Genomic DNA, 21,765 nt, shown 5'->3' with positions numbered 1-21,765 from the left:
TTGTGGTCAAAGTTTCATTATTATTTTTGTTTGGTTTTTTTCTTCTACTTCATGTGTTTGTTGATTTTGTTGTTTTTTATTTTCTTGAAATTGCTTTTAATTGATCAAATTGTTTAAATATATTGCATGTTCTGTTTTTGTTTTGCGCTTTTTAAGCAAGTTGTTGAGCGCAAAATATTTATTTCTTTTTGCATTGCATATTGATAAATTTGCAATTTTATTTGAATGGAGGGCAAGCTTAATTGAAAATTAAATTAAGAGATACACAATTGTTGCAACTGAAATAAGTTTTATACGTGTATGTGTTTCAATAATTGCTATATCATTTACCAATTGATTTAATTTGCTCAGTGATATTAAAATATATATATATACATTTACGACCTCTGATTCAATGGTTTTTCTATAATTCAATATATAAATTTGTCAATTATCTGACCGTTAAGTGTTATTTTTATAACTCGTTAACTTGCAAGTGCTGTCATTTGCTATGTTTATATGCTTAGAGTAGAAATTGAATTTGTTTAAATTGATTAATGAAAGAATAAATGTATTGTTTTCCAATAAATTAACACCTTAATGTGGCGCGAACGTGACCTCTTGTTCTTTTGATTTTGAATTTTTATAGAGTATATTGTAGAGTATTCAAATGTTCATGCTAAGTTTCACTTCACCAATAGAGACTTCAGTGTATTTGTTTAATGCTTCCTTTTTGCAGGTCCCAAACCCATTGGTTATTGTTAAGCAACAAAAAATAATAAAACTAAAGCTGATTCAGTTGCATATTCGCACACAAAAATAAATAAATAAATAATTGTTGGTTTCCCGTAGAGAACTCAGTTTTCAGTTAATCGAAATTTGCATACACAGAAAACAAAATGATCCAAAAAAAAAAAAAGTGTAAGCAGTTGAGAAATGAATTCATAAAACGCAGCGAAAATAAACAACCAGACAAAAAATGATTCTTAATTGCTACAAAAACGATAAAAAGCAAATTTAAAAACAGATACCTGTCAACTGTGTTAGGAAAGCGACTATGTTATGCTCTATTCACCTTGTTTCCATGGTGAGTCGAGTTAAATCATAAGGAGTTATGGAGAGTCGTGGTAAATCAGGACGATTCATGGTAAGTCTTGATGGATTGTGGAGAGGCCTTGTGACTGGTGAGTTAAGGATAGTGGTAAACAAAAATGGTGGTTTCTTTGAAGGGCCTAATGTTGAATTGGAACTTTGCCCATTAAAGTATGCAAAGGATTGAAAAACATTCATTATTTTCAACGTATTTATAACTTTTCGGGGATCTTGTAACTTAAAGTACTTGCTTATAAACAATGCTTGATTCGAGCATGATTTTTATATCCACGGCACATTCCGAAATTTCTTATTATGTTTCAAAAGAGGAATTTTGGACTGCTATTAGATTTATTAGATTTCCTAGATCCGCCACTGTAAATTGTGATCGTCATCGATTCTAAAAAGGAAAGCTGAGTTACTTCAAATGTAGGGGATTGTTATGAGACATTCTGATGAAGGAATCCTATGTTCCTCATTGTTATTTATGAAGGCTAACATTTAAATAATATTTCGTGAAAAACTTTTAGAGCATTTGAAAATGTTATGTTGCATTAACTTTTATTTTTTTGATGACTGTTGCACTTTAATTAAAGAGTTTCTCCGGGACGCCATATGTATATGTATACAAACTGGTATAAATAAAGTCAACAACAACAAGGCGTGGAAAAACAACCGAAAAATGTTGTTCTTTTCCTACCATAAATGCCCAACCAATTTAAGCGCTTTTAGCTCAGATGATGATGGCAGAAATGGTGGAAAGGGAGTGAGCCAGAGGCCCAGAGAGAGAGAGAGAGAGAGGGAGAGAGTGGCAAATAATGGTAAGTAAGTAATCTATCTACCACCTGTAATGGCAATCCGTCTGAGTTTCATACACACACTACAATCTACATACGTATATGTACATATATAAGGTATTTATATATATAGGTATATATATATGTATATATATCTGTTATGCAGGTGAAACGATATTGCTTCACTCAACTGTCAGAGGGCATTAAATAATATTTTGCGCTCAAAAGCATCCACTCGGGTATATGGGAATAGGGGAAATGGGAGTTGTAAGGTGATGTGACATTTCTGACTGCATGCCAGGCAACAACAACAACAACAACAACCAGAGAGAGCAAAAAAAAAACGAACATTGGGAAAAAAATCCAACCAACCGCATCATGGCAGCTGAACAAACCAAAAGACAGACAGTCAGACATACGAGGATAGATAGACAGACAGGCAGACAGACAGATATGTACACATATAGATGTCATGTGCAGAATGATGTAACATGAGCCGTATTTAATTTTTTAAGTCAACCAAAATTGTTCGCCTTACCCACCTTTGTATGTACATACATACATACATATGTACATATGTATACTCCTCTCCACTTTTCCTTAGTCTCAAAGTTTTAGCATTGAAAATGTGCATAAATCGTGTGGCATACATTATGACTTCTTGGGTCCATGCAAGAGTAGGTGATATGAAATTATAAAAAGCTACTAACTTCTGCCTGCTGCTGGCTGCTGCTGCCTGCATTGCATAATTCAACCTAGACCTGATTCAACTTGACATATATGTACATACATAAATGATCGATTTTCTCTAATTTCCCTAAAGACTTGTCGATTTCAGTTAAATGTATAGCATACTTTAATTCTTATATGCCCTAAAGCATTTGATAATAAGCCGAATAGGCCAAAATTTACTTTGCAGCGTTATTAACTCAATTGACACTTGGTTTTGCCAATTCGTTAATTGGATTGCAATTGGTTAGAGGTCTCTTACCAGTGGCAAGTAGTTGAATAGTATTCGCTTGGCATGAGATTGAAGTTTGATGAACTGAAGACTGATGAATTGCCTTAGCAGTTTGCTTGTAACTATATGACTCGAGGTGAGCAGATTTCGATTCTTAATATGGATTGGTGGTCTCTTTGTAAACTGCTTTTCTCATTTGGCCCGATCTGGAACGTATTCACGCATCCAGCCTCATCAGAGCTGATTGGCCAGATTGATGAACAGATATGATAGCCTCATCGTCTGTGCTCTCCAAAGAGACAAAGGTAAGAAGCCTGCAGTTTTGGATGAATTCCACATCACAGATTGCGTTCTGTAGGCCTTCTCCATTGTAAGAAGATAGATTTCGTTGAGTGAATCGATTCTTCGAGAAGCTAATTGGCCTGGTGATACGGATGTATCTGTGACCCCCAATCTCTGTTTTTATGATTTTTTCTTTTGGGAATTCCAATTGTGAAAATTAGGGGAAAATAAATTTTGAAAGCTTTCTTTTGTATACATAGAATTTGAAAATCAAACTTAACCTCAGGCTTGACACAAGCCTTTTCATATGTGTAAACAATGGCCAATATGGCTTGGTTTGCTGCTGCTGCTTCTGCTGTTGACGTTGAACGTGTCCAAAATGCGGGCCTCAATAATTTAAGGTGAGTTTATTATGCAGATAAACAAAATGGCTGCCTCATCTAAAGCGAGAGAGAGAGTAAACTAAGCTGACACAGCATAAAGTTTTGCCCACACTCAACACACACACACACACACACACGAAGTGGGCCACAACCTTTGGGCCTTTTGGTCAACAATTGCCAGCAATCATCTAGGCAGTTACCTTATTACAACAACAATGAAGAAAACTTTGCCATAACGGAAGTTATCTGCCTGTAAATACATAATCTCCCTCCTCTCAAGCAAGCAACTAACCAACGACCCTTTCCCCTCTCTATGCTCTTTCGTTCACCTTTTTGCACTGCAGTTTGGTTAAGGCTCAGGCTCAGGCTCGGGCTCCTCAGGCTAAGGCTCTAGTTGGACTCCCAAAAGATTTGCCACCTTGCGCACACCTTGAATACGGATTTATTTTTATTGCCACAGGTCTCGATTTTGTTGCCTTTTTTTCGTTCCGCTTCGTATTTGGCTCATCTTTCTCCTTTCTGTGCTCCTTTCTAGCTTTTCTTTTGCTGTGGGTTCCGCATTAAGGGTTAAGCAGGTGCTTTATAAACCAAGCAGCAACTCGGGACAACACACACACACAGAGACAGCCATCAGGATAAGGGAGGGAGAAACGAAGGCAGTGCGTCCATTGGTCCTTTTGGTCTTACAAAACGTTAAATAAGGACAAATGCGGCATAATGGGCAACCTGTGCGTAATATGTAGACCAAGTAAAAGGCAGTGCCCGTTGCCCGGTGCTCATAGTTTGAGGCGATTGTAAAATTTACACCTTAAAATGTGTCCCCAAAGTGCAATCAAAAGATTTTTGTCAGTCACTTTGTTAGTCACTCTTTCTCCCATTCCCTCCATACGTTTATGTCTGGTTATACCGACTTTTCTTGGTAGTTTCTACAGCATATGGACTCTTTGTCTGTGAAATGCGGTCGGCCTCTGGTAATTAGTTAAGCGACGCATTACATTTTGTTTTGTGCCATCGTCTCAAAATGAAGTGTCAGCATCTTTAGTGCTACTGAAATATTTATTAAACGACGAACCCAGCATTTGAAAGCAGACGGCGAATGTCGAATGTGCAAATGAATAGATAAGTAAGCTTGATCACCACTTAACTCAGGGTACAGGGTGTCTCAAAGTCGACACTTGATTTAGAGTCTATCGAATTTTTATATAATTGATGATGTCTAGGCGATAAAGTTTTAATGGCTTTAGGTTTAGTTTTTTAATTCACTGGGGATTATTGAACAAGTAGAAACTCGGCGTTGAAAAAAAATCATTATTGTTTGGGCTTTCTACTGATAATAATGCGTTATATTCTTTAACTATATCATTCAAAGTTCTCTTTTGGAAAAGAATTACAGAATAATGGCAGAAATCTTGATTTCTCTTTTGATCAGAATGTACTTGAGCTCCTATCAGTCCTTTGAAAACCAATGCTATCATGGAAAACAGTTGGTCATTAACTGCTAGAAAAGGTATTAACACTACTAACGGTATCTAATTTTTGCAGAGTGTTAGTTAGTTAGTTGGTTAATTTAGATAAACCTTTCCAAAAGAATAATCTCCAATACAGAATTGTCTTAATTAACTTGTTTATTATGCTCAAGAAAATGTAAAGGAAATATTTACAGACATATAAAATGCCTGTAGGTAAATTTTTCCACCCCATTGTACATTGAAAAAGACAATAGTTTAAAACAACACAATGAATGAGAAGAGAGTTAGAAATAAATAGATAGAGCGCTACAGGGAGGGAGAAAAGGAGCGTCAGGAAGGAAGATACCTAAATCCAGACGACATATTGAAATTCATAACTACATACAAAAACCAATTACAATATCAATTTAAAAGGGATTAAAAAGCATGGCCCTGGGCTTAACCCGAAAGACTACATAACTGTAGCCTACTTTGCGGCTGTTTGCCATAATATTTAAGATTTGTCCATTCCGTGTGGGTGGTTGAGTGCAAACCAACAACTAAACTAACACGTAAATGTAAATTGCAAATTGCAAATTGTATTTGCCCGCTCTCCATCATTCTTCACTCCTTCTGCTTCCTTTCCCTTCCTTCCCATCGTTCTCACACTCTTCATCAACGTTTGCCTTAGCCCATGAAAAGTTTAAATGAAATTCTGAGCTAGCAGATTTTCATAATAAATAACGTACTTTCTCAGAGTATTACAAGGGGCATAATAAACCATAATGCTATTGTGCAATATCCAAATATATTGTATTGTGTAAACACAGAATGAATTTTCAACAAGTGGCTCTCTCTCTCTCTCTCTCTTTCACTTACCCTCTCCTTTTTCGGTCTCTGTGTGTGTGTGTGTGTGAGTGTGTGGGTGTGGGTGTGTATTTTTGCATAATTTATCTTATTTGCCAACATCGTCAACATGCTGATAACCACAATTTCGTATACAAAAGACCGCAATGAATTTGCCTGAGCGTATTTTCATTCACAAGTCCTGGGATTTATATTAAAAGAGAGTGTTTGTTTGTGGGTCGGGTTTTACTTCTGATCTGTAAAAGATAGACGTCAAGACCAATTGGGAAACAGAATATCTAAATGGAAGGTTTACCTTTTTGAGAAAGCAAATTGATCTTGCCACCCGGGTGGCCCCAAAACAATTTTCAAATGAGAAAAGTTGCTTCAATTTACAAGCGTTTATTGCAAAATTTATTAAACAATGAGTAACTAGCCACCAATTAGACACACAAACATATTTCTTTCGTTTCTCTGACTTTGCTATTTCATTTAAATTTCCATTGGTCGTCCTCGGTATTTTGCTGACATTTTGACGGTTCACAGCGTGCTATATACCAAAAAGTAAAAGTTTGATAACAGTTTGCACAGAGGGGTCTAGGACCAGGCCAGTATAATAGTTAACAGCTTGGCTACAACAAAATTTCATACAAGTTATCAGAGTATCTTTTACGCAACGGTTTTTGTTTGCAAAATTCCATAAATATAAAGATTACACTATATTAAATTTTGAAAAATGAGAAAGAATTTTCATTTTTTTTTTTATTTTCATATCATTTACGATTAGTGGAAAGAGTAATATTGACATGATTAATCAAATGATACGCAATAATTAAATAATTAAATAATTTAGTTCTATTGAACAATTTATTTTGATTAATTGAATTGTTAACCGGTTTGCTCAAAAAATCACCTTAAAGTTTACAAAGTTTTTGGACCCAGTTCCTAAAAAAATGTCATTTCCAAGACTTTACTTTTTCAGTTTCAGATTTAACTATCAAAGACAAATGAAAACCTAAACGACTAAAGACTAAAAACTGCATTAAAACTTTCCGGATTCTCAACTTTTTACATATTAGCTTGTTAATATTGTTTCTTAATAGGAAATTCCGTAGAAGCAGGATGCCTTTTTGCCTCATCATTTGCTCTGATTAACAGTGGGCAGTGGCCCCCTTGTCCATCCTAATCTTTCTTATTATTAATGCTACTAAATGTATTTTCTAATTTTTGTTTAAGTGACATTAGCTTAAGAGATAAATTTTGAAATTTATAAACTTTAACAAATCGGGAAAAAGATCATGTGTTTATTTTCATTTTTCCTTCGATTTATCCTGATTAATCTCTAATCATTTGATTGAATGATTAAATGATTCACTGATCACTAGAAAATTGTAGTTGGCAATGAAAAAAACATATTTTAACTTAAATTATCCAAATGCATGGCCAAAACAAAAAAAAAATTATGCGGCCCCCTTGGCAAACTGCCCCTCGGCTGAGTAGGGCTCTCTTCCTATTTTTTAGATTTTTTTGCTTTATCTCTTTCTAAGTTTTTTCTCATTTCTCGCCTAGTTTCATTTAATGTTTTTTTTTTTTAAACCAGCCTGGAGTAATTTTGTTAAGTAAAGATGCAGATAAGTGCAGTCCCTTGAAGTGTAAATAGTCTTGTATTCAATTAGAACAAGTCGAAGTCTATATGCCCTTATAAAGTCTTCTTGAATTGCCTAATTAGAGTTATGATCGTGGCCTCATTGGAAAGGGAAAGTCCTGTAGGAGAAACTTTGTTTACAGACATAAAATTGTTTGTGGAGTTCATTTTCGGTTTATTTATTACTATTTTTAATCCAAAGATTATTGCGGCGACTCCAAAATATTTTTAAAGACTCTTATTGGAGTTATCCCAATGTGCATAAAGAAATGCAATAAAAGTAAATGGATTTTCATACTTTTCCATAAATATCAGGAATAAATGTTATGACTAAACACGCCAAAAAAGTCTTTACATTGCATGGCAACGACTAACTTACCCAATTGGGCAAGGGAAGTTGAATTTTTTTCATGTGGTTTGGCAAAAGAAGAAAAAAAAGTGTGAAAAGATTGAGTAAATGCTTAGTACATTGACCAACATGGGGTCAAACAGTTTGTGGTTAACCAGTACATGACGCTTGGTTGAGTTTGTATAAATTAAATTTAAATATGTACGACTAAGCAATTTAATTTCACAAACTAAACCAAGGCAAACACAAAAAAATGCAAACGCATATCTGAAATGATAAAATGGAAAGCTCCCTTTGGTCCATCAACTAATGTTAGAAGTTAAGTCTTGCCGTTACGCCATTTTCCAATCTCAATTGAGCAACGGCCCCCTTCGACCGACCGACCATCCTCCGTCCATTTCCATCTCTCGCCATGTTCAATCAATTGCTGGGGCTTAGGGCATGAGACACATATAAATCAGTTTGGCATTGTGATGTCAAGTTAACAGGCAGATTACAGAGGCTTTACCTGACCAACTACGGGTAAAGACCACGATGAGAGGTTACTGTGTTCTGAGAAACCATTTGCATCGCATTTCCTTGGATCCATTTTCTTACACTCACATTTATTTGAGAAAGGAAATCTGGATAATGCCATTTTACACAAAACTTTAAGCTAAATTAACTGAAACATACCTTTTACAATCGCTTCAACTAAGGCTACAATTTGTTAAAAATAGTATAGCTTATTACAGAAATTTACAATATTATTTTATACATTATTTTTTTGCCCGTTTACTTGCCTGTTGAACAAATTTAGATTTCATATACCTACCTAAATGGAATGGAATATGAACAAAATTGAAAGACATGAAGGCCATTTGCCTAAGTTCTAATCTATATGTATGTAAATATATGGTTGTCATTCGATGAAAGTAAATAAATGGGTTATAAATGTAATCATTTTTAAGGACACTGAATAATAGGATTGGAGAATTGGCTAACGGTTAATATAAATCAGAACATAGTGACATATCTTAAAATTAACTTGCTATTACCCAAAAGGATTTACCCACATACATAGGTTACAAACATAGGTATATGTATATGTATGCATAAATACGCATTACTTATACACGATAGCCAATCGAGTGAAGAAGGCGCAACAAGCAAATGACAATTGAAAGGATAACGAGTAGAGAAGACAGCATACACCCGGACACACACACACACGGACATCCCCTTGTTGATAAAAGAAATTAAACACAGAGGGAACAAAAAAAAAAAAAAAAAACCCAAAAAGGATGAAGAAAGAAAGAAACGTTAAGCCCGCAAGACAATTGGCAGGCGGGGGGCAAAGGCAAAGCCAAAGGATGAGACTTGAGGCAGGACATTACAGAATCTGAGGCATTTGTCTGACTGTCTCGTTGACATGACGTTGCGCGAATTGTACAAGGATTGTGTGTATGTTTTTTTTTTTTTTTTGTTATTGTTATTTTTACTTCTGTTTTCCCCCCTTCTTTTTTTTTTTTTGGTTTTGTCTTTCTGTTGTCGTTTCGGTTTGTTGTTATTTTTTTATTTTGCTGTCTGCCTACAAGTGAGCAACACGCGCCGATGATTATGTTGCCGCTAACAACAACAACATCAACATCAACAACAACAACAACAATAGCAATAGCAAGCAGCAACAGAGCAATCCGAAAACGAGAAAACGATGGCTAAAAATGATTTTTTCGGACTCCAGTATGGTGTTTCATTCATTGAGTAAATGTGACGCATGCGCTGTGCCATCCAGTGTTTTTTGGTCTGGTCTAAGAACCAAATCCAAGCCAAGTGTAGTCCATGTAGCATGTTGAACGCCACGAATTGTCAGTCAGTTCCTGTTTGCCACTCGTGCTAGCTGGACGCGTTGCAACGCACTAACACGGGGCTAAATTAAAACCGTCAAGAAAACCAAACACACACACGCTTCAACTCCAAAAGAGTCGAGTTTTTTCGCCGCCGCCGCCGCTGCTGCTTGTCGTGTACGTCTTTTGTTTCTTTTTTTTTCGGCGTTTATTGGATTTGACGTAAGAAAACAAACAAACAGAAACAACAAGCGCAAGAGACGACAAAAAAAGCCGGTTAAAGTGTTTTCCAGTGTAACTTTCACTCACTCTCGGTGCGGAAATACTTACATACTTGCCACCAATCTTGGGAAACACAAAATTTCTAAGAAAATTAACTTGGCCCATTCGTTAAATTCTCTAGTTCTTTTGCCACTTTTTCTATTTGGTGCTTATTTTTTTTGTTACATTTTTTTTTGTTGTGTGTGTGTGTGTGTGTGCAAACTGAAAAGTAGGTTAATTGACGTGTGTTGTGGGTGTACTTATCTACAATAAAAAGAAAGGAAAAAAAAATAAATAGAAAAAAATAGTAGAAAAGGAGAAGAGAAGGAGAAGAAGGTGGTGGAGACAGAGTATAAAATATAGTGACCACGAAGCGACCTAATGAATGTGTTTGGTTGCAACATACAGTTACTGCCACTGGCACGGGAACACGCAACAAAATTGTTCAGCAGCTATGTTGACATAAACGAGGAGAATTAACACCCAACATTTGGAGCATACTAAGATCAAATACAAAACTTATTCAAGTAAAACTAATTATCTACACACACAGGAAATTGTGGTAATTTATCAATTTTTAAATGGCTTTTCAATTACGTTCTCAATTATGTATATTCTAATTGTGTGTTTGTGTCTGTGTGTGTGTGTGAGAGAGAGAGAGAGAGGATGAGTCATAAATTGAATATCAATTTGGTCTTCAATTTAGTTCACAATTATTTTGTGGTAAAAATGCATTGCAAATGAAATTTAATAATTAAATCTTAAGAGCTCTTTGTTTGTTGAGAATATAACTTGGCCACAAGAGTTCTAGAAAATAAAAAATGAAATGAAATAAAAGTTAGCCAAAAAATTCGAAACTAATTGATTTAATTGTCTTCAAAATGATTTATTCGTTTGAATGTGTAAAATTTAAATTTACTTGAACTTACATTTTCAAACATAAAATTGTTAATTTGATTAACTTGATTTAATAGTTTTAAAACTCACAAACTTGCAGATTTTGCTTATTTCAAAAATATATTGCCTACTTTTTCGGGCTAAGAAATATGGACGCCTACTAATGGCAAAAGACAATATATACATATATAAACAATATCTATTTATTTTAAAAAAGTATTGTTCTAGAGTCATAATTGAATTTGAATCTCCGTATGATGATCAGGCCTTAAACTTTCACTCTGTTCTCTTGGAAAAGAAAAACAGTTTTAAAATTTTTATATCTTAAGACTTTTCTCAACTTGAATCATTAAATATCTTAGAGTAATTGTTTAAAAATTGTATAAAAACTGTTGCTCTGGCTTCACAGCTCATTATAACTAATTGTTAGAATTATTTCTGTCTTACAATTAAATAATAATAATAATTTCAAGTGAATCAAAAGGGAAAATCATTATAGAAGTATGAACATTTTAATTAATGTGAGGAAATTGCCTTGTCTTTCTGTTTTTAAAAAATTATGACATCATAAGCAAATGTAATCTCACAATAGTTGCATTGGATTGGGCTGTTGTAACTAATTGCACAGTGTTATATCTATACAATGCAGTGGTATTCATCTTTTCGAACCGATTTGGCCCATTTGGTTGAACACCTTCTTTGTTTAGAGAACATAGATTTCAGCCATGCTGAATTGATAGAGTTTTGGCTTACCAATGATTCCCAAAGGTTAAAAGTGATTAATTTTGTGCTTCAGTGCTTAGTTTAATAAATAAATAGTTGGTTTATGTGTGGTTTCAGCATATAAGCATTGTGGCTATAAGACATGTAAGTTAAATTACGTATCCCGAATAGAACTGTCCGCTAATAAAAACAAATTCCACGATTTCCTTTAACTTGATAATGTTTAGGCAAGTTCGAGGCTTAGTTTAGTGACGTCATAAATTTGAGTTATTAATACTTTTCGAATTTATAATATAAAATGACTTCTGGCTGATTGTGAAAAATAAAAATGAATGAATCCACTTCAGTTTTGGATTCTCCATTACCGCGATGATAATAATTGATTTTTCGAAAATGTTAGCATTAATATAAAGCTCTTATTTAATTTAATGCCTAAGAGTATGAAAACGGAAAATATGTTTCGTTGGTATTTCGCGGATTGTGGTAAAAAATGGTTCAATTGCACGAGTGGTAAAATATTTATTTATTTCGTAGTCTTACTACTAAAACAAAAATAAAGAATATCAGGCAAGTGTAAAGTGCATAAGTAAAGATCTATGTATTTAAACTGACTTGATTTGTTTTATCAAAAACCTTCAGGATTCACGAAATTAACTTTAATAAAATTATAAAACTATTTTCATCATATATTTCTGCAAAATAGGTTTAATTGGTTTCTCGGGAAAATGTGTGTATAAATATTCAATGAAAGAACAGTTGCTTACATATTATCTGAATATAGTGAGGAAACATTTACTGAAATCGGCCAATGCACATTGGGTAAAATTCCCAAAATTTTGGCATAAATTAAAAATTTTTTTTTTTGAAAAATCTGATTTTTTTTATTTGTTTCTAATTAAAAACATTCCAATAAGTGTAAAAATTATTTTTAAAAATTTTTAGGGAGTTCCCTTAATGTTTTACGCTTATTCAAAGTCAGCTGTTTGAGGGTTGCATTGGTTATCGAAAAAAACGCGGGAAAGCTTCTTTGACTTTCAAAGTAAACAAAACAAAAGTATTTGCATTTGTGAAAAAGTTTTATCATGGAAAAAATCAACGAAGGTATGTAAAATGAGATGTTTGTGTAGATTTTGTAGTTTTTGTTATTTATTGTCCAATTGTCCAATGTGTTGCTATGTGTATTTATAGATCAAAACTAAAACTTGTTTGTGTGTTTCGTCAGACCTAACTTTTGAAGCGAGAAAAGGTTAGAAAATGTATAAATAACAGGTTGTACACTAATCTTCGACTAATCCAATACTGAAAAGACAATACTTCTCATATTTGCCCCTTTTCGAAATAATCGACATGTTGCAGTTACACACGAGTTCTGCCATTCCATTTTGTTGGAAGTGTGGAACAGCAACAGTCGCGAAGAAAACGCTGTTCAAAACTATATTGTGCAGCAAATAGGTCAGGAAAATCTATCGGTGGATCAACAAAATGTAATTAAGCTTAAAGTAAAACAATTCGTCAAATTCATCAAATATAATTTGCCAAAATGCAATCGGATGGTGGAACGCTTTAAAACAAAGCACACACGTTAGCTGGAGTCAAGTATCAAAGTTACTTCGAGTGATAGAAAACTTGAAAGAGCAGGTCGAAAGCATTTAAACTATAACGATGCAGGTCCTCGTTTAAAACGGAAATTAGCATCTGAACTTGCTTCACAGAACGACAACTCGACTCCTCTTTTAATACATGCCGCATTGCTTTCGTCAAAAAAATTAAAAGAGACAGATACATCCTTTGTTCTGAAAAAAAGCCATAAGCAACAAGAATTTAAGTGAGATTAAAAAAAAACTGGAGAAACGTGACCCATTGCCACTAAGTGTTGATAAAGCATTAGCTTTTCTGATTGAAAACGGATTGACTAAACAGCAATACCTGAGCATCAAGGCCCTTAACAAACAGCTTCTGAAGCTCGAAATAAAATTTATAAAAACGATCGAAAATCACATGCTAGAAAGTGCAGCCGGTTGGAAAATATAAGTGATGTATTCAACAGAGCACTTGACTCATCTGACCCACTTATTTCAAGCCTTAATTTAAAAGCACGAGCTAAAGCAAATAGGAAGAAGAAAATACCCACAGAAGTTCTTGAACTTTTAGAGGAACATTCTTACGAATCTTCTAAGACACTTGGAAAGAATGCTGTTTCAACAGAAAGCCAAGAAGAGGAATATGATTCCCAGGATGATGAAGACATTGAAGTTAATTGTATTGAGTTGGAAGAAGAAGAATCAGAAGAAGAAGATAATGAATAAGTTGAAGCATTTGCCCAGGTAAGAAAAGCAAATTGAAAAAAATATTTCATTGACCTCTGCTAATCTATTTTGTTTTTTCTAGCAATCTAAATGAATCAAAACTAGCCTTAAACATCTAAGTACATAAATATATTTAATGTTTAATAAAATATATATATAATATATATATAGGTTATAATATAATTAACATAGCATATACACAACGAATATGTAAGCAACAATATTAATTTTAATATTAAAATAAATTTTTAAAAAAGGGCGGAGGTGTGGGCGTGGCCAATTTCAAAATCCGAAATTACTAAAAACTCATACTAATATACATAATAAATTTCAGGCTTCTATCTCTTCAGGGACAATTAATGCCGAAAATTCGGCATTTTTACCCATAGTGCAATGTTGTGAATCAACGTTTTCATAAGTTTCTTTGGTAAAAGAAAGCCATTAACTTATATTTTGCATACTGAGATTAGAAATTTGTCTACACGAAAGTTTTGGCCAGTTATTGCTAGATAAAGAGATGGCTATCTGCGATAACTGTTTGCAGTAATATGTTTTAGTTTTGAGTATCTAATTCAAGCTTAATTTAAGAACTTTCAACCAGAAGACACACATTAACCACCAACTTTCTGGCCAATAAAGAATCTTACCAAGTTTTCCAATAAAAATATTTCAGCAACTTTTATTTGATAAGTTGCATTTAAATTTAATGGTTGAAAAATATTTAAGGTTTACTCTGCATTCACATAAAGGTCTGTGTACCACATTTTTTTTTAGTTGGATCTCGTTTTTCTTATTTTTTTCCTTTAATATTTTGTTGGTTTTTTGTGCCAGTTTTTATTCTATTTTTTCTCTGTTGTGTGCGTGTGTGTGTGTGTGGGTTGTGGTGTCTTTCTATGCAAATTTTCTAATTACCCAACTCTGTCGCAATGCCACTCACAATAAAATTTAAATTCATTTCTTTGTGTCGGACACAAAAAAACAAAATACATATGCAAAAACTTCAAACAAATGTCGCCGCTTGGAGATTTTTTTGCTTTTGGTTTGGTTTTTATTTATTTTGTTGCTTTTTTGTTTTTGGTGGGGAAAATAAACCCAAAATAAATAAAGTGAGCATCATGCAAGTGGCTATGTCTGTGCCTTAAAGGCTCGTTGGGTGCACAAATTTATTAATTTTTTTCACCCAGTGTGTGTGTGTGTGTGTGTTTGTGTCAAATTTAAAAGCATTCTCGGGCAATGTCCTGGCAGTTGGCTTTGCTGTCTTTTTGTTTGTTGTGTGTGTTTTGTTTTATTATTTTGCGGAAGCTGCGCTCCAACATTTATAAAAAGGTTTTTCTTGCTTGCCCGTCTACGTGAGACACCAACAACAAAAGCAGCAATACACACACACACACACACATACACATACAAGACGCACATTGCTCTGTGTTACCGTTATTTTATGACGGAAGTACATTTAAGCAGATTTTTCTTCTGCTCTTTTTTTCCCCTCCCAAAAGACAAAAAATATATGTATGTATATATATATATATGTATAAAGAAAAAGGGCTGTGCATAACATAGGAACAGGAACATGTTGCGGGGAGGAGTTGAAAAGAAGACAGGAAGGTAGGGTAGCGAAAAAAACCGAAATTTAAATATTTTTCTTTATGCTTTGCTTTTCATTTTCCTTCGTCTTGTTAAAATTTATGATCAGCCAACAATAAAAATCAATGCCCAGCTTATGTTTTGGCTGGTCGACATAACAAATACCCTTTGAAGCTTAGGAAGGTCCCTTGAGTCACTGTCCTGAGTAAGGCCAAATATATATTGAGTACTTAGGGGACTATAGCTTGAACGTCAGAAGTGCCCTTAGCCACCTATTGAAGCAATTCTAGCATCTAGAAGCCTAGATCTAGCTGCTACTTTGCTTAGCATATAATAGGATTTATTGTCTAGCTGTTTGATTTGATTTCTAACTACTTAAATTGTCTTGCAGCAGAGAGACCAAGAAACTAGCAGTAGAAAGGCCAACCTCAATCTTGGACTAAACTTCAAGAAAACTTTGAACGTATAGCATATATTTTAGTCTAAACCATTTATTATTTACAAGACTGTAGAGTATATGAAGAAAACCATACACCCGCACCCACACACACGCAAACACTTTGCTTTCGATAGTCGTAAGGAGGTGAAAAAAGGCTTGGACTGTTGGCGAGCTTACCGAAAGTTAATTTGAAGGAAACGGCAAAGTTAAACTGTCATTATCAGCTCATATTTCATAATGTTTGTACTTACATTAATTGAAATTTAATACAATTACCAAACACCTAGCTCAATCTTTCGCTCTCCCTTTTACTCACATTCTGAGTGTGTGTGAAAAGCTAAGTGAAAGTCATGAGCCTCACATAAATTGCCAACACAAACACACACTTAAACACAGCTCGGAGAAAGTCTTTCTCTGATATAAGCAAGTGACTTAATAAATAAATTTACTTCTTCTGTTTATAGCCTTGAGAGTTTCTTTTACGTTATTTTTCTTTTCTCTATCCCTCTACATATCTGTCTCTCTCTCTCTCTCTCTCTCTCTCTCTCTCTCTCTTCCTCTGTGTGTCTGTCTCACTCTCTGTCAGTTTGTTTCGCTTCATCATAAGGTATATTTACTGTTTTGAGATAAAAAGAACTGATAAGTGTTATGTAGAGCTCATGTTTCACGATTACCTAAGAAGCCCAATTAAATTGTTATCCAAGTCCCAGATGTTTGCACATTTTGAGCAGTGTGGGTAATCGATTCTTTCAAAAAATAGGTTACCAAATTCTTGGTCACGACTTAAAACAACTCATTATGTATCGCAAAAAGTTAGATGCTACTTGTTTTGGTTTAACTTCGGGTTTTATGTATCTTCTATGGAGGATATGGATATTACTGGGGATTATTGCTGTGAGACGTTTCCATCCACTTTAATCTACTCCTTTATAGTGCTGATCAACAAGCAAGTTTGAAAATTGTTGATCAAATGATTCTGAGACAATCAGCATAGGACTTCTTCGAGATCTTTCGTAAGTATACATACATCAAGAGATTATACAGTCCATAGACCAGTCGGATATTGTTAATGCTTTAGGCATTTTATTTTATTACACTTTCATCAAAAGATTTGCTACTTTATGTAATTTTTTAACTTTTTTTTTAATGTACTCGGCTTTGTGTGAATTATTATATGCCATGTATAATGGGGATATTATCTAGGCTAGAGGCATAACATCAAATTGCCAAGATGTGTTCTGTCTCTTTCCATTCTTCGGTTTAATTTTCTTTTTTTTTTCATTTCTTGTTTCTTTAAGCTGCGTTTAAATGTCAATTGAAATTTGCACAGCATTAGCCGAGGGTAAGCACACACACACACTGACACACACACATACACATACACATACACAAATAGCGAACCAGGATATACACTAGAGTCAGTGCCAAAAAGCAAGAGCGACATTTATTAAGTAAGTGAGCGCCATTCAAAATCAAAGCAGCAGAAAAATCTACAAAGAAACAGACAGGCACTGGAACAACGTGCGATAGTGAAATAGGGTGAGCGAAAGAGACAGAGAGAGAGAGAGAGAGAGAGAGAGAGAGAGAGAGAGAGAGAAAAAAAGAGATGGAGAGAAAGGTAGAGTAAAGCTTGTCGGCAAATGTGAATGTCTGAAAAATCTCTTTTACCTACCAAACGCCCCCTCGATTGTCACGCAGGCAAATGTCAAGCTCAAGCTAGCGCCTGAGGGTATGCAGCAGGCAGGAATAAAGACGACTCCTTCCTCGACACACACAGACGCCTTTACGTATACCTGCAACAATGTGCAGACATTTATGGCATGAGCATCAGCAGCCGAAGCAGACAAAATGCCTCGAGTGGCATGCCCCATGGTATGGCATTCTAATGCCGTCTTGGTGACATTTCCCGTGGAGCATTTCATACATTAGCTCTTCCTATAATTTCTTTTCATTTCAAAACTTAAAAGACTGAGACTGAGACCGAGAGTGAGTGAAATCAAACTTGAATGTTTCTCTTTAGAAATAGTTTCGGAATCACTTTCTTTACTTGCTCCCAAACTTCAGCTTCACCACACATGACTGACATTCATTTCATATACATATTTTATTCGTATTCTTTTTTTAATATGCATTCATAAAAAAGAAGAGTTTTTGATGTCGTTGTAAGTTGATGATGTGCTGGCATATTCTGCTTATCAACCTGCCACTGACAGGCACACACACACACACAACGAAGCCAACTCGACATGGCCAACATGTTGTCAAATGTCAAGGCTCCATATGCCTCGTTAGCTGCATTTTCCCACACTCAGGCACTCAGACACACACCCACATACATGGAAACATCTAAGTGGAAAGCTGACAGAATTGCAGATTAAACCCCTCACACATACACATGTACGCCTTCACATTAAAGTCTTTCCAATTAGGTATTAATTAATCAAACTATAGTAAGTATTTTCCTGCTGGAACGTTTCTTTTCTTAGTTGATACTAGTGGAAATTTTATTGTGCGGAAAATGTTTCGTTGCCTACCTGATGCCACCTGCTACCTGCCAAACAAGTTGAAATACTTTTTGCATAATTTACACACACACACACACACACACACACACACAATAGAGAAAGAAAAGGAATTAAAATGAAGTAAGTCTCGCCGACTTTTGTATACCATACACTCTCTGCTCATAACTGCAAAGTCGGCCAAACTGACTCAGCTGATCAAGAATATATACACTTTATGGGATCGTAAAAGCTTTCTTTACATACATTTTGGCGACCCTTTCTTACCATTCAATCTTTTGGGTGCATGGTATAAAGTGACAATATACACCCGCATCATTCATACGCCGCGTGGTACGTGTGCCGGCAAACAGGCACAGGTAACTAACAATGGCAAAATATCTTGGTTTTTCTTTTCTTTTTTCCCCCCTTTGTTTCTCATTTCTTTATTTTAGCCATTGTCAGTTTTAAAGAACATAATATTTATACGCTTGCTTGTTCCCTGAAAAAATAAAAACAACAACCACAATAATGTTTTTTGCTGGTTACTCGAATATGGCCAAGCCAATGAAATTGGATTAAATTTAACAATTTTTCCTTGCAATTAATCGTGATAACAATTGGATAAGTCGCAAGTTTATATAATTGAAAAAATACTACAAGTAATTAATAAAATATAGATTGAAATGTTAACGCGAAGAAGTTTCAACCTTACTCAAAGAAGGATACACAAAAATTGTAATCCTTTGCTATTCTCAACCAATAGGTATTCGTTGTCCTTGAGTCGATGAAAATTGTTAACGAGATTTGGAAATTCCAGAAGTCTCACTTAGGAATAGTTATCTAAAAATTATTTACTTATAAGGTAATAAACTAATTAAAGAGCAAACAATTTGAATGCAAATCATGTAGAGAAAGTTTGTAGCAAGAGAAGATATAAATTTTGATTTTAAATAATAAGTAGGTACATATGTATGTACATAATATGAATATTCTGATTTGATTACGTACTGATATTTTAATATTAATAAAAATAGGAAATTGCATTTTTTTGTTTGAACTTTTTTCAGCTTACAGGATCTTTTTGAATCCCAAAATATTTGAGTGTGAAATGGTATATTAAAGTCACCAAAATGTATGTAAAAAACAGAAGAAAGCTTTTCCGACCCCACTAAGTATATATATGTTCTTTATCTGCCATGTCCGTCTGTTCGTCCCTCCGTCCGTCCGTCTGTATGAACACGCAAATCTCGGAGGCCATAAGAGATAGAGCCATCAAATTTGGTATGTAGACTCGTGTAGTATGTCAGTATATAGGGTTAATTGGAATTTTGACCACGTCCTCTTACGCCTCCAAAATTTACATAAAATTGTTTTTCCATAAAACGATAACAGCTTTGGTATTCAAAGCTAAATATTTTTGCCACGCCTACTTCCCCCTCCATAAGTTAGTCTTATAAATTTCTATCGGTCTACCAAAGACCGGACTAGAAACACTCTAAAGTTTTTTACTAGGCGGTCCAAAAGGCCGGAGTTGGCCGTAGGGCGTATTGGCGGCGCTATAGTGGACGTGTGCTTGTAAGAGTGAGCGAGACAGCATATGTTATGATGAGATATGTGAAATAATTTAAGAAACATACTTTTCCTCTTCGAAATGTAAAATATTTGTTTCATCTGGTGCATGGTAGACCAAAGTCGCCGAGACTGCATTTTTTTTTGGGTTTATCACGTAAGGGCAAGGCAATCTCTATTACCATTTCATTCAGGCATAGCTTTAGCTTGCTAATTCCTTTCTTTTTTTATGTTCTTGAAATATTTCCATTCACTGTCAACGTATCTGGAAAGCTCTTTCAAATTGCGTTCAATTCCCCAAGTGGTTAGTGTGGGTTGGCTATTGAATCCAGTGCCAGCAGCAAGCCCAACAATTAAAAACCCTAAAAAATGAGGAAGAACCGCACCACACGAATGCAGCTAACCATAAAAGCGCGTTAAAAAAGCGATCTGCATGGCAGCCGCACAAATACACACACAAACACACCTACATACACAAACATACATACAGAGAGAGGCGCTTTGTAGCGACAACCATCAAATATGCATGTAAAATGCCGCACAGCGGGCGCTTAACAATTTTTGATATTTTTTATACCCTTACATACAGGGCAGATTAAGTGGCGAGCTTAAGTCACTGAAAGGTATATTTAGTCTATTAGGAAATGAAAGAGCTCCGTTTCTTCTTGGTTCTAAAAAAGTTCTACGAGATTAAAATGATGAAAAAATGTATGGGCTTTTAGCCATTAGCATTCTGTGCCTTCAGTTAAAGTAAAACTATATACAAATTGATATTTCAAATATCTTGAATACTTTATAATGATTAGATGAAGGTAAGTTTAATAACTTTGGAACTATGACATTTCAGCTCCATCGATCCTTAGATAGATCCAGCAACCAAAAAGATTTCCACTGAAGTTTGTATTCTTATTAGTTGAACAAAATATACATGTACATATGTAAGTAGTTGTCACCTAAAGGGTGTGGATAAATCGGCTAAATAACTCGCTTAACAAATTCTTCTTTTTGGTTTGGTTGCGTTTTTTATTTCTTTCTTTTTCTCGCTCTTGTTTACCATATAAATCTTAAATGCCCTGACATGTGTTCAACGAAAAAGTTGAACTAAAAATAAAATGAAATCCAGGCAAATAAAAACCAACAAACCCTGCCCAAGGCACTGCAACAACAACTCCCTCCCTGTGTGTGTGCGTGTGTGCATTTTGGCCTAAAATAGTAAAAAAAATCCAACACCAAAATAAAACAAAAATTGGTCTACTGGTGGGCGTGTCTTAGCAGGTTGCTTAGCAGCAGAACAAATTACTTATTTGGCCACGGCAATTGAAGTCGACAAAAACCAAAAATTTTGACTACCAAAAAGGAAAAGGAAAATAGTTTTTGCCCAGCAGGCGATTCAACATTTTCTGATGCGTGTGAGGGTGGGTGTGTTTATGTGTGTGTGTGTGTGTGCAAAAGAAATTTTGCCATATAAATACAATATTATGCAGATTTGGTTTTACTTGTATTGTTTTTTTTTTTTGCTACGAACTAAGAACCAAAGCGGTAAATCAAAATATATATGCATTGCGTATAGGGGTGAGATTGGTAGGTTAGGGGCTAAGAAGTAGGCGAATTATGGCTGAAACGAAGCCACGAGTCCATGATTTATAAGCAGTTTCTCATGTTGCATGCAAGCGAAACTCCAAAAATGGTGCTAACGAAAATTTTCCAAGACTCTGCTACAACCTTTTCACTTTAAGATAGAGATGTACCAGATGGAGCGAATAGCAACAAGAACCTTTTCAGTTCGTTTTTGAAAAGTGAAAACTAACTTAGCTTTCAAATGAATCACCAATCAGATATTTAACTGGTTGCTTATCTCCAATGAAGGCTTCAAT

The 21,765-nt window shown here is 34.8% G+C and overlaps 1 protein-coding gene across 1 annotated transcript in view; it reads left to right on the top strand.

The window, feature by feature from the left end:
- Positions 1 to 9,655: 9,655 nt before the first annotated feature.
- The window catches only part of Ccn, a 78,283-nt gene continuing 66,173 nt past the window's right edge, over positions 9,656 to 21,765 (top strand). Inside the window, exon 1 of the mRNA XM_068293094.1 lies at positions 9,656 to 10,431. The gene's annotated coding sequence lies outside the window, so the exon portion shown is untranslated. The remainder of the gene's footprint in view (positions 10,432 to 21,765) is intronic.

The sequence above is a fragment of the Drosophila tropicalis genome, unplaced genomic scaffold, assembly GCF_018151085.1.
Source record: "Drosophila tropicalis isolate 14030-0801.00 unplaced genomic scaffold, ASM1815108v1 contig_1190, whole genome shotgun sequence".
NCBI lineage: Eukaryota > Metazoa > Arthropoda > Insecta > Diptera > Drosophilidae > Drosophila > Drosophila tropicalis.
The sequence above is the reverse complement of the archived record's forward strand: the minus strand, read 5'-3'. Positions and strand labels throughout refer to the sequence as shown.